Source organism: Micropterus dolomieu, linkage group LG23 (genome assembly GCF_021292245.1).
Source record: "Micropterus dolomieu isolate WLL.071019.BEF.003 ecotype Adirondacks linkage group LG23, ASM2129224v1, whole genome shotgun sequence".
Classification (NCBI taxonomy): Eukaryota; Metazoa; Chordata; class Actinopteri; order Centrarchiformes; family Centrarchidae; genus Micropterus; species Micropterus dolomieu.
In genome coordinates this window covers 22,841,347-22,853,558 of record NC_060172.1, presented here as the reverse complement: position 1 = coordinate 22,853,558, position 12,212 = coordinate 22,841,347, and the positions used below count along the sequence as shown (strand labels likewise).

The window sequence follows — 12,212 nt, the reverse complement described above, 5'->3', positions numbered from 1 at the left end:
AGACTATATTGTAATGTAAATATCATTCAGTGACATGTAATATGGTACAACATAGGCAACAAATTTGTGTAACTTACCTAGACCTCTTCTGACTTGTCTCTGCAACAAGTCTGATGTGGCTGGTGCAGGTACGGGGGGCACCAAACCAAGCTGTCTGGGGTCATCTGGGAGAAGGCTCCTCCTTCTAGGCATCCCCACTCCACTTGGGAGTCTGTTCTTTACAATCCTTCTTTGCAACTTGGATATGTATCCGTAGGTTTTTTCAGATTTCAAGGCATATACGCTGTATCTTCTACCGTTCTTCTTATGCAATCTTTTGAAACTGAAATTACACAAATTACAACCATTTAATATCAGTTTGTAAGTAGAACAAGAGAAAACCTTGAGTGTAAAGACAATCAATTGCATATAAAACATGGACTGAATATTGTACTATGATTGGGAATATTATACAAGTGTAAAACGTACGTCTCTTTGCCGTCCAACGTTTTCATTGTTGGTCTGTTCCGGTGGAAATTGTAGTCCAAAGCAGCAAGCAGAACTCTTGCCTCATAAACTGGGGGGCTGAAAGCATAGCGCTTGCTGGCATACATCAGGATATGATTCTGGAATGACTCTAGGTCTGCAGTCGATCTGATAGAACAAACAAATACATACTTCTGTGTACATGAGCAGTAAGCATAAATATTACTAATATACATCAGTGTGAAAAAGTATAGCCACACTACCTGAATCGCAGATAGATGTTCACAACTATCTGCACCATGCCACATGTCCAGACTGTGATGAATTCCAAGGGCCTTGTATTTGCCTTTGTCTGGGTCTATGAAGCGGTAAATAATATCATGTTACTATAATATTTATATTGCTGTTATACACATGCATCCATACAATATATCACATGAATACTTAACTCATAAGGGCACCAATCTGGGCATGAGCATCTGTGCAGATCTCCACTAGCTTTATTTCTGATGTAAGCTTGTCCAGTCTGGATGAAACCCTCCTTCTCCAAGACGACAGAGTTCTATGATGTTTGCCACTTGTCTATGGTGGCAACATGAATGATCTCCTTGGTGTCATTTTCCATGGTGGTGTTGCTGCAGTATTGTGCACAGTGACCAGGAGAGTCATTTCTGCCATCCGTTGAAATTTTTAAAAATATAATTCAACAGAAAAACAGTTATTAGTTGTTTCCATACTGTCATTGCTTAGTCTATTCAATAGCTATGTTACATAATACAGTATCAACTACACACCTAGGACAACAACATCTTTCCCTTGAAGGCGACAAAGAATCTCTGTCCTTCTCTCTTCCCAGAAGTCCTTTATTGTATTTACGCAGTAAGTGTCCTGAATGGAGAAGAAGGTGTTCATTTTCATATTCCTGTCAACATTTTTTTAATACTAATTTAAAGTTGTGATATTCTGTGATTGTCTGGACTTACCCATTCGATAGTAGCTGCTGTGCCCTTGGTGGTGATGTTGATCTCAAAGGGTGCAACAGAGTTGCAAGGCGCATAAGTCCTCAGAAGGCCAGTGCATTTATCCACAGGCAGGATCAGAAATGTAGCCAGTTGTCAGTTCTCGTACATTATGGAGGCTCTGACACCTATGATTTCATCTTCACAAAGGACATTCTGTGGTTCTGGGAAAACAGGGTCATGATCACAGGGAGAGAAGGCTCATCAGGAGCGTCTTCATGTGCAGGCAAGGAAGTCCATCGATAAGAGTGTGCTTTCTTCAGCGCTCCACCCATTCTATTGAGGTACAAAAATCTGTAGTAAACAAACACCACAAAACAACTGCAAATTGAGACTGACAAATAACACACTGTATAGAAATCGGTGGAAGATCCTCTTCATCAGAGCTGAAAGCATTCTGTCCATCATCTCTTTCAAGGGAGTAAGATGAAGCTTCATCTTCCCAATCAATTCTTTACATAATGACAACTTTCAGATAAAAACAAGTTCTCAATAATATCACAGACCAAAAATAAAATAACACACTAATCATAAAGTTCATGTTTCTAATCAAAGCTATTAGGACAAAATTTATATATTGTTATGCATGACTTACCAGTCTGTTCCACTAGAAGCACCAATGCTAGACAATGCTGGAGCTGGGACTTGCAAAGGTTTTCTCTTCAAGGGAGTCGATGTTGCAGGACCTGTCTCGTAGCTGGAGAAACAGCAGCAGCCTCAATAAATGAAGTGCTACATGACTGTAATACATTACTGTACTGTAATCCACAATGTGTTACATCTTGGTAGGGTTTGCTCAATTTGCCTAATAAATTGAACATCCCAAAAACTATCACATCTAGTGCAAGTATGATCACCGACAGACAACATGGAAAACGTAAGCCAAGAGTGTGTAAAAATGTCTGTTTCTCTACCGCAGTCCATTATAAACCACATCATGGGTAAGTTTACAAAGCCATAGTCAGGTGAGGATCAAGGGTGCTCTACAATATAATATAACACAAATAAGTACTGAGTGCCATAATTTGAGCTTGTGGTAACCTTTACAAACAAATACGTTGTTTCTAATGTAAATTCTGACAATAAGCATAATTAGACACTTGATAAGCGCGCAGTGTTGTTATCGTAATGCTGTTAGCAGTAAAAATAAATGTTTTCCCCCAGGGCAGTAAACATTTAGCTTGTTAATCTGAGCCACCATGCTCCATGCAATGTTACGGTTTTTTAGCTAATTGTAATCGTCAGCTGATTGTCTCACTCTCAGGCGATTTCGGAGCTGGCTCATATAGGAGGCGGTTTGCTAAGTGACCAGTCAATCACTCACACACTCCACATCAGTCGCGGACAAAATGTAACCGATAGAAATGTTGGGGGAGGAAAAAAAAGTTGGTCGAGGCCGGTGCAGCGTCTTCTTTTGTGCTGCTGTTACTTCTAGCTGCAGGCAGCAGTGATGATGTCTGCAGCAGTGGTGGGTACATTTAGTAGGACTACTCTTAATTTCACTACATTTTTCATTCATACCTTTTATAACTTAACCAGTCCGTAATCTGCATTTTGCTTCATTAACTGAAATGAGCTGTAATGCAGGCTGTGCGCGCAGTTACGCCGTAAAGCGCTGGTCGGGCGCTTGTCACAGTCACAGAGCTGTGCAAATGCTATACTAATACAACTGAACTCTAGTGAGTGCACACCATGGCACTGGTGACCCTGTTGAAAAGCAGCCTGCGTCACGCTTTCACAAGCCAGCAAGTGAAACACTTTCTATTAAGGGCGCATAAAAGCGTCTTCAGTCTCTGCAGAGCAAATGAAGACTACACACTGTAAGATCTATGTCAGACGATCACTGCATTGATTGAGATATATTAAAAGTGTCCTGTTGTTGAACAGGTCATCGCTTTGGACATAAGCCTGTTTCTTTTCTTTAATACACATCGGTTACTATCTGTTTTATAGCGATGTCTGACGGTGAGCCCATAATGTCACCGATGAAACTGATCTTTCACTCAGCAGCTACCAGCTGTTATTTTATTTTTCAGATACAGAGAGAGAGAGAGAGAGAGAGAATATGGTGGATAAAATAGTTCCGTTGGGTTTTACGCATGACGCACAGCTTCCTCTGTATGCAGGTTTACCTGCTTCAACAATGAGCTGCTCTCGTGTTACTGCCACAATGATTCTTTGCGTTGTGAAGATTATTTAGATGCTTCAGGAATAATCAGATTGTATTGGCAGCCTGTGCTACTGCAAAACAAGTGGTTTGGTTGGCTACATCTCCATAATAAAAGGCACAGGTAACAAAAGTGATATTTTAAAGTGATCTTACAAACACCTTCATGGAGATTTAAAAAGGAAATTAATTGTAGAAATAGCTAAATACAGATAATCAGCTTCTTCACTGCATTTGCAGGAATATTTTAATGGGCTACTTAAAAAAATAAACTCATCAAGTTGCCTAGTCTAGACATTTTTACATCTTACTGATAGCCTATCTTAACCTTTCCTCATGTGAACACATAGGGGCTGTGATCCTGCACAACAAAACATGCAAGAATTAAATCCCCACACTAGCATGGATAGTAGTGGTGCAAGGGGTTGCAGAATCCGTGGCATGGATCCCTTCCACACCATGCAGCACGCAGGTGGACCGCGGATTGATTGCAAAGTTTATGATGATTTATCCTGTTTGACCTCTCGAAATATCCTTTATTCTGGAAATGCCAGAGAACCCAGTTAGATTCTGAATGTGCAGAACTTTGAACATGAGCAGAAAACCTGCTGAAACACAGGAGCTATTAAAGTCCAGGAGTTTATAAATGAATTAAAATGATTTAATTTATTATTGATGAGGTAAAAAGGTGCCACGTGCACATTTAAAGAGGTTACCTCAATCAGTCACACCTGCATGTGTGTTGATTCAGCAGTGATGATATTGATCTACAGGAGAAACATATCTGAAAGCAACCCAGAATGCCTGAGAGCTGCTCTGCATTATATTCTGTTACAGTTTTGTTTTATTATACCTTTATTAAAAAAAAAGTGTCCTGGCCAAGGCAGGCAGTAGTACAATTGCACATTTAAGATGGAAATAAATAATCAGTTACAAGGTCATAAAATATCAAAATGTTCTTATATGCTCACCACAATACAGCAACAGCTGAATTTTGTGTGTCCCTTTACATAAATAATTTCCACAATAAATTGATGCAGAAAAGGCAGAAATTGGTGCAGAAAAACACCAGAATGCAGGACATTATGTTTTTAACACTCACAAATTTATGGGGGAGTACCCCCAGACCCCCCTGTTCACACCGTTGCAGTTTTGTTGTTATATTATTATAGACACGTGACATTACAATTTAGCAACATCAAAATGAGACAGTTAATAATGTCATTCTGAGTTTTGTTGTGCCATATAAGTAGAGGATGTTTACTGTTGCTTTACTGCTTTACAGACTTAACTTTGGGGTGCGGGGTCAATTATTATGTGAAGATATGAAGTTTTATGGGCTGGGCTAACCCCCAATGTTTCAAGATCCTAAAAACGCCCCTGGGAGACAATAATGTGTCTTTTGATACTTCAGATGAAGTGCTATGTTAAGCTAACCTTGAGATTTAGCCACCATTAGCACACATGTCAGTTTTGGGGCAAGTTTTCAAATGTGATTACTTGCCCCAGTACAAATAAACACATGCTCAAAAAACTATGTGAAATTGTGTAATTACCTCTGACACAAGTATTAAATGATACTGCAAATAGAATATTATGCTCTGTAGTTTACAGCAGCAGCCATAGGCCTGGATAAGACTGAATTCATGACAGAGTATTTACAGTCTTATACCGTAGGCATGTAGTATGTTAGTAGATACAAACACACACACACACACACACACACACACACACACACACACACACACACTACATCATACAGTTATTAATTTAGTTAGTCACAGTTATTAATTCACTTTACAAGGGTAATAGACAAATAAGCTTGTAATTAATTTGTAATTGCAAGGAGGAATGTGTTTTTGAAGGAAAGAAGAAAATTATCAACAGAAGACAGAGAATGGCAGTACACCACCTGACATAATGTTAAAGGCAGTTAGGCAGGTGAAGTTGAAGAACAAATCAATCAGAAGTACAGCTGAGGATTTTGACGTAAGCCGTTGACATCTCTTTTGGCCTCATCTATTTGGAGCCACTTTCATACAGTATTCGAAAGAAGACGTGGTTTAAGTTTGTGAAATGCAACAAATGGGCCTGCGATGTTCGCACCTCAGGCCAGGCAATTTATGTGTGCCAGAATTGTGACTCTAAACACATGTCTGATTAGTCAGATACATATGTAGGTCATACACAAATGCACATTGTTGCATTAGTGTTATTATTTATTTTCCAAATTCTCTAGGCTTGATTGTTGATTGATTTTACTTTTAGTTCTGGTTACAATTTGAAATTGAAATCAATATTCACAATTAAGTGTTCTAACTGTTTGATAATCCAGTGTGACAACTTACCTGCCAATGGGGCAAATTGTCACAAGTGCACACTCTGTAATTCAACAGTCTACAGCTCCATAATAAGATAAGATATGAAGATGTAATGAATACAAAACTTCTGCCCAAGACTTCATTCTTTCATTTGGTTTGACATTCGTACCATTGTGATGTACAGTGCTCAGTAAATATTAGATGGTGTCCCCTACTTTCGGTGCCTAAACCCAACCAAACTGCAACCGCTTCACATCGTCAACAAAGCCTCTGGCGCTTAACTTCCCATTTGGGTCACAGAATCTGATAGGTCACACATTTTGGTGTCACACCGGGAAAGGTACCATGTTGGCCCAGCTTGGACTTAAGGCTGCTCCTAAAGGTCTGGTCTGGACAAAGTGGGACTCATGTTAGCAAAGCAATGGAAATCAAAGACTGTTTTGCCCACATCTTTACCTGCCCCATCAACATCCCGGATCAAGCACTTGGCGGGTGGTCAGTGTTGAGAGCTGTCAGGGCAGATGAGAGGAGGCGGACTCTGTGTTTTACATGAATGATGCTTGGTGCTCAAACACAGTCAAGATGGACACTGTTTGCCAAATGTCAGAGTTTTTTATTGTGAATTATCATCTTGTTGCTTACCTTCTCCCAAATGCAAATTTAAAAAATGCACTGCGGAATGTTCGGAATGAATAGGTGTAGGCCTAAGCATGTATATAAATTAATGATTAGTGAAGCTTGAAGGGACTACAAATTTCATTTCATTATACAACCTTGTGCTGTATAATGACAAATAACCTTGTACCTTGTTCACTTTTTAATGGACACAAAGAACTGACAAAGTACATGGAGTACAAGCACAGCATTTTAACAGGGAAATGCATACATGCTAATGTGGGTACCTGGTTACCAAATGATTTATACTACATGTGTTATGGTGGTGTGGGGACAGAGAGGACCCAAATGCAGAGCTCAGAGGGAAGGAGGTTTATTGAAGGAAAAAGGGGGTGAGGGACTGGAGTGGAGGGAGAGGTGGATGCCGGGGAGACACGGGCATGGGGAACCAAGGAGACTGGGACCAGAGAGCCGGGGAACACTGGGGCCGAGGAAGAGAGGAGGCAAGGGAGAACAGGGAGGACGCCGTGGGGGAAGTCCGGAGAGGAGAGGACCAGAGGATGAGCCCAGCCGACAAAACGGAGGACAAGGGTGAGTGAACCTGGGAGGGAAACAGACAGAAAGACAGGGTTAGTGACATTGTGGGGACAAGGCACAGGGAAACGAACAAGTAACTGAATGAGTTCGCAAGCTTGAGAGGTCGAGTGGCACCGGGTTTGGAGCAACAACGATCAAGCAGGGGTTGATTGGAGAACCGGGGGAAGAACTGTTGGAGATGAGGCTAATTGCTGGCAGGTGTGGCAGGCAGAGGAGGTGGCTGACGAGGTGCAGGTGCAGGTCGTTGGCTGGGCTCAGGAGCAGAGGGAGAGAGAGAGAAAGCACACACAGGGGAGGAGACACAAGGAGGCAGGCAGAACAGAGAAAACCAGGGAAAAAACAGAATCACAGACAAAAAAGGAGAAAAAGCCATGACACTCACCGTCAGCTGGGCTGCCACCACAACAGCATGGCTTATACGGATCACTTATAACATTGCTTCCTGAACAGATTTCACAATCAGCAGATGGCTTTATTAATAGTTTAGTTTATAAAATAATGCTAAAATCACATATAGCTTATCATGATGTCCTGTGGTTAGTTCATTTGCTTTCACATCACAAGCCAACCAGCAGAGTCCAAATGGAAGCGGGCCAAGACCACCACTGGATGGTCTGCACCAGAGTATGATCAGCCCAAACAAAAAGTGTGAAAGCAAAACATCCGACTCAAAGTGAAAGGCTGTGGTGGGTAGAGTACTGAAAATCTTTAGTAAAAATACAATTACTCCCAAACAAAAATTTCAAGTAAAAGTAAAAAGTAGCTTACCATTTGACAAACAAGTAAAAGTATAAAAGTACTTGGTCAATAAACTACTGAAAGTAAAAATTATTTTGTGTTTTAATATTGTTCAAAGTCCAAGCCAAGTCTCAGCTCTCGTTTTGTAATAATCGTGTTAAGTGTTTCAACATGTGCAATATGGCTATTTCTAGGGAATGCACATTGCTGTTTATTGTCTCTAATTTATTTATTTCTGTTTGAAGTAATTACTTAGATTATAATAATAATATATTCTTTATTGGGTATTGGAAAGGCAGTGGAAAATGTAAACTACACAACACATAACAATAAATCCTATACATACATGTATCATTGGAGTCATGCAAACACTACATCTGACTCCCTTTGACATATTTTGACAGGGGAAATTAAACAACAACTACTCAGTGTAAACGGCATACAAGTGGAGGATAGGATCAGTAGGATACCTAACTAGTGCAAATACCACAAACAACTACCAACTACATATGCTACATAATGGTACAATGCATAACAGTTTACTAAATATATAAACATCTAGATTAATAACAATAGATTATTGACAAACGGTATGCTTATGTGACATTTACCCACTTGAAATAATAAATACATGATTTGGGGATGAGGTTTCTCATCATAAACAATTCCATGTGGTGTGCCACGTGGCTCTGTTTTTGGGTCCACTGCTTTTCAGTCTTCATATGTTGACCACTTGTGGTCAGCACAGTATGCAGATGACACACTACTTTATATACAATAGCTATGGACACTCAATATTTCCTAAATCCACCTCAGAAATGACACGAAAGACACACAGGTCACAGGTCTTAATAAAATGTCTGGAAATAATTGCCAGCTGATGCAAATTGCTGCTGCTAATGATTCTTTGGTAAAAAGAAAAGAACACACATTTCTTATGTTATAAAGTGCATCCACTGCCCTCAGTTGGGACCAAGTGCAAACTACCGGTCTCCAGGCTGGAGCTTTCGGCTGAAGGCCGAAAACCTTCAATTCATCGAGTGACCAATTGAGGCTGGCTCCAAAAGGGAGTCATTCTCCACTGACCCGCATGTTAAAATGCCCAACTGCAGAAAAAAACATGTTTACAGCCTGGTACAAAATATGGTTTTAGTGTATATTGCTAATTTCGGCCTTCATGACAACTGTGAGGGGGGTGAATTTTTTTATAACTCATCTGTTTAAATGCCTTAAAGTTCTGCATAATTAGGGGCGTGGCCGCTTTGCTAGCACTCGGTCCGCAGTCTGTCAGCCTCAGCTACAATACACAGAGCTCTGGGGTTCAGCCTGTTGGAGCCATTTGGACATTTTTACATGCAGATACCGGATGAATAATGACAGGCTGTGTGATTTATTGGAGAGAGAACCTCCAGGAAGTCCGTGTTCCAGTTGATGAGTGAAATTCCTGTATTTTATTTATGTGTTAACAATATTTAACAGGTATTGCTGTGGGCATAGATTGTTAGCTTAGCTCGTTACGTTAATTAGCCAGATACGAGCAGCCCCACACTGCTAACGATACTAAGTTAACGGGAGTGTGTTCTAACCGCAGCTTTTAACGAGTCAAAGACAAGTCAGCAAGAAGAGAGAAGCAATAATGCATTAGATTAACCTCAGTGTTACCTTACATTTATTCATTTAGCAGAGGCTTTTATCCAAAGCAACTTAAAATTGATATAAATGTCAGAGGTCGCACGTCTCTGGAGCAACTAGGGGTTAAGTGTGTTGCTCAGGGACACATTGGCAGATGTGTCACAGTGGGGAATTGAACCCGGGTCTCTCACACCAAAGCCATGTGTCTTTACCACCGAGGAGAGCCGTGCACCTCCGAGTGTAACTTTACTATAATGTAATATATTCTTTGTGGGGTTCATCAGTGGGGATGATTGATTCGAAGTACATATTTAAGGACATTTATAGTCATCAATAAGTTATTACACTTAGTAGCTGTAGCATTCCATGAGATTCAGCAAACAATCTGAGGTGATAACTGCGTTTGATCGCGACGTTTCTGATAAGGAGCTTAAGAGGTGGATGCATTATTTGGCTGAACAGATGTTGTAGGCTACCTGCAGATTTGCATCCACCTTTTTTGTCAGCATATAATGAGTGTTATGCCTGCAGACAGGTAGCTGGGCTGTAACTAGGGCGAAGGTTTAGCTAAGGCGAGAAATTAGGTGTTAGTGTGTGTTAGTTTGTTTTGATGGATTAGAATTTGCCTAAAAAGGTAGTACAGTTCAATAAGAAATATAAAATAGGATCCTTATAATAAACGTTCAATAAGATCTGACTTGAGTAGTCAGCAGGTGTCTAGCAGCATAGATTATTATTGCACAGTGTCCAGCAGTAAACGGTATATTGCACATATTAGTTAACAGTGTATTTCACATTGCCACCCCTACTTACTATCACATGCCAGAGAGGTTATCATGCTGAGGCGATCTCAGAGTTCAGTAGCTTTATGGCACTTTGGAAGAAGCTGCTTAACTGTCTACCCATTGTTATCTTTACAGGTACCAGAGGAGCTGATTGCAGAATCAGAACCCTCCAGATGTGATTTGCTGTGTCCAGCTCTACAGGAGATAACAGCTCCAGCTTCCAGGTCTTCAGCTCCTGCTTTGCGCAGCCTTTTCTTTTTACTCACAACACCTGAACACTACTGATGTGAAATTATGGCACTGGGTTCTTATCAACAGTTTCTATCATTATAATAACTCTTAGAACACATTTCAAGTCATAAAAAATTACTTTTACATTTGTAACCTTTTAATATTGATGTTTTCATGAATGCAAGACACGAGTTTAATATGTTATTATGGAATAGTATTAGGAATACTTTGTTATAAAACTTATATCAGTAATTATACTTAAGATAAAATAACATTCTTCATTCATCATCAGTTTCCTATGTTAATTGTAAATAGTGTGATCTAAACTCAACAATATATTATAGTTAACAGCTGTCAATTAAAATATTAAGGTGGTATTTATAGGTTAAGTACTTTTTTAAAAAAAGTTACTTTTTTACTTTTACTTAAGTAGAAATATACAGGATGAGTGTTACTTCTACTTGAGTAACATTTTTCAGGTAGTATCTGTACTTCTAATTAAGTATGAAAGTATGAGTACTTCTTCCACCACTGCGCTCCAGTCAAACTCCCCACATTCTGTTCTTGACTGTTTTAGTACTTTTCCTTTCCTTTTTCTATGTCTTAATATATTTATTGTCTGTAGTCTATGTATCAAACACCAAGTCAAATTTGCAAAACCTACTTGGTAATAATATGCAGGCAATTCTGATAAATATGAAATATCATGAATAAAAACAACAATAGCCGCAGCTAGCCAGAGGGTGTCACCATTGCTTTTAAAGTAAAGTCTTTTTAATTTGGTCTATGATGTAAACTGGTCAGTGAGATATGTGGAGGTCCTTATATCTCTTCAAAGAGTAATATCCTCATTTATGTAATTGTAGATTTCTGTTTAAAGGGGCATAGCAATGTTTATTGAGATATTTATGTTCAGATGAGTTTTGATGATTTTGATTTGTATTATGTATGTGGATTTGTTAATCATAGCAATTTAAGTACTGTAACTGTTTAAATGACAGTAGCTAATGATGATTTATTTGTTTTCATCAGAATGATGACAATACTGAATATTGGAGTGTTCTGATGAGTACTGCTGGAGCTCAGAAAAGTTAAAAGAAGAAATTGCGTCTCATCTTAATAATAATAATAATAAATTTTATTTATAATGCACTTTACATTTCAGGGAAATCTCAAAGTGCTACAACAACAAGGGGTTAAAAACAGTTCCAGAAAATAACAATCGCAATAAAACACCGTAACAAAAAATTTTAAACCATGACTGTTAAAAGGCCTTTTGAAATAAAAAAGTCTTTAGGCCCTTCTTAAAAACCTCCAGAGTTTGTGGGGCCCTTAGGGGCTCTGGGAGGGCATTCCAGAGCCGTGGGGCGACTGCCTGGAAGGCCCTGTCTCCCATGGTGGAGAGTTTAGTCCGTGGTTGGTGCAGGCAGTGGGTAGAGGTGGAGGAGCGGAGGTTTCTTAAGGTGGTGAGTGGGGTGAGGAGTTCACTGAGGTAGGCAGGGGCAGTTCCATGTATGCACTGGTGGGTAAGGAGACAGATTTTATATTGAATTCTGTATTGAATGGGCAGCCAGTGGAGGGATTTCAGGACTGGAGTGATATGGTCATATTTGCGCCTCCTCGTCAGGACCCGGGCAGCGCA

The 12,212-nt window shown here is 39.7% G+C and overlaps 1 protein-coding gene and 1 long non-coding RNA gene across 2 annotated transcripts in view; both read right to left on the bottom strand.

Annotated features, from left to right (window-relative positions):
- Nucleotides 1-12,212, bottom strand: part of sms (spermine synthase) — a 51,618-nt gene that overhangs the window by 26,589 nt on the left and 12,817 nt on the right. The window lies entirely within an intron of this gene.
- Nucleotides 477-1,008, bottom strand: LOC123963211. The gene is made up of 3 exons (XR_006823141.1): nucleotides 915-1,008; nucleotides 729-823; nucleotides 477-633 (listed from the first exon to the last, which is right to left on the bottom strand). It is a non-coding gene; the product is annotated as an uncharacterized LOC123963211 (long non-coding RNA).